The sequence below is a fragment of the Aplysia californica genome, unplaced genomic scaffold (assembly GCF_000002075.1).
Source record: "Aplysia californica isolate F4 #8 unplaced genomic scaffold, AplCal3.0 scaffold00947, whole genome shotgun sequence".
Classification (NCBI taxonomy): domain Eukaryota; kingdom Metazoa; phylum Mollusca; class Gastropoda; order Aplysiida; family Aplysiidae; genus Aplysia; species Aplysia californica.
The window spans coordinates 226,166-228,594 of NW_004798217.1; positions in this window are offsets into that span (position 1 = coordinate 226,166).

Sequence of the window (2,429 nt, forward strand, 5' to 3'; positions counted from 1 at the left end):
TTTTATCATAAATGCCGAAAGAACGGTCAGGGTTAGCCGAATCTGCAGTTGTGTGTCGTTAACGCCACAGGAGAGCACACTCGGCCCGACAAGCTTAGGTCGAGAGTTGATCAATGACGTTTTCCAATATTGGAATTGGAGTGGTGACGTCAATCACCGTCAAACCCGATTTTATGACGCAAACTGGCATTGGGATTCATTTAAAATTAATGCAATAATAGACTGGTCTTTTAAATGGGTCTTGGGTTAAGCGTTGTGCAAACCAAAGTGCAACGTCGAACCTGTTGACTCGACAAAATTGCGTCATTCCTAACACTTTTGTGTCATGTTTTTGCTTTGTTTCGTTCAAGCGTCTGAATGACAAGTTTTTACGATCAAACCTGTAACTTCTAGTAAGTTATACATCGTTTCTGTATGGTATGGCTTGAACATTTCATTTCAAACCTATTAAGGTAACTGTAACTCAGGATACAAATTCATAGGAGCAGAAATTCTGTACAATCTATTATATTATATTTGGCAACTTGTAAACACGTGTGTCACTTTTCCCATAAGGCCCCAAGTCCACTGGCATTTTTCTTCAGTTGCAGGCCAGGTTCATATGCAAATGAGCTCGTTTTCGTCAATCACTGACTTCTTTTGCTGCTGCTATGCAGTTTTCCTGCTTGCATGCTTTTCCGTCAGCCGTACAGGTGACTAAGAAGCCATGATTCCTTTCATTTTGGAAGTAAACTTGCATCTTTAAGTACATGTTTGCTTCTCCGTTGCTTTTTAAATTATCAATATAGTTGTATCTCATTTTAATATGTTGTACAGTAGATTTGTGCTGAAAAACAGCCAAAAACATGGAATTACAACACTTGACCTAGATTATTTCGTTCTCGAGAGAGCTAAAAATAGATTAGACCTAGCCTTTTCGCCTCGTACGAGTTAAAATTTATGCCAGGGATAAACTCTAGCCTCTGAGTAATAAAAAAAAAATAATAAAGGCAGTCTTTTCTAGACCTATACTTATATCTCTATAGATCTACACACCAGAAACAATGCTGAAAATGTAAATAAATAAATAAATGTTGTAGTTGTTGTCTTCAAATCCCTTTAGTAGCGAGCATTTCGCTCTTGGCAGCGCAATGCCTCCCTCAAGTAACCACATGTCCTTGTCATCTGGTCAACGCCAGAGTAGAGCAGGCGAAAATAAATAAATAAATCGCCTGTGTCTGAGCTGTCTGTTGTTCTCATAATCCTTACACATCGTGTTAAAAATAGGCTTTGCCAAGCTGGTCTGACGCGGTGGACGTGGATCGTCTTGAGTCGGTTCTACACCATGCAAAAACGCCGCACGTTAGCCTGGCCTGGAAGTGATCTTATTTTGGTGGACGCGTAGACTAAAACTACCACAGCTACAGAGTTGAAAGTTGGCAAGGACCTGCAAAAAGATAGATAGGTCCCAATGACGGAGCCCGGTTTTTGATTTATTCATTTCCTGAATTTAGAAAAAAAATGTTTGACAATAAGATCCCCGTCCTTCTTTGGCCTTTGTGATATTTCCTCTGAGAAACGAAACCTATCTGTGTTGCTGTCTTTCCCAGCGGAACTGCCGAAAGTGATATTTCGCGAGGCGCATTTTGTTTTGAAAGTATAAATCTAGACTTCTAATTTTTTTTCATCCCTCAAGAGTTATTGCTCCATTCCAGTAGAGTGTAAATATAGTAACTAAGTAAGCCAACGACTTTCAGTTGATGTTAATGCCCCGATCATTTCTTTCATAGAAAGGGGGCCCAGCTAGTTTTACATACCATCTATAAGGAAATTGCATTTAGGCGTACGGTAAAGATTGGCCTCTAAAAGTGTCATTGATAAGCAATGTAGGTCATGCGTAAGCAAAATATGTGAGTATCGGAAAATGATATGAACAAATCAATTGTCTGAGTTCCGATTATGATGGGCCAACTTGAAAGAACATTTGGGCCTTCAGAAAAAAACACGTTTTAATTTCAATAAAAAAAAAAATCCAGCCTCAATTGTTGTGGAAGTATGATTGATAAAAAAACATCATCGTTTAATTAAGAATAATTTGCGCCATGAATTTGGGATCGCACTATAGGAGACAAACCCTCTTAATTAACATCTATCTCCGACAACGGGCGTCCCTTGTATAGCGGCCAGGTGCACTGCCTGTCAGCCTAGGCTGGACTTGACAGACAGATAACAATCTCGTATCCTAAAGTGATTTAAATTATATGGATGGGGACATTCATTTAGTAAGATGATATTTTCTACATTCACTCTCAGTTTCAGGAGACGAAGAAAGGGGAAACATGAAGGGAGATAGCCAGTATATTGTTTTGTGATTCTACACACACCAGCTTAGATTGTCTCCCATCGAAGTCAAACAACCAAATTTTTAAAATATTATTATTTATTATTAT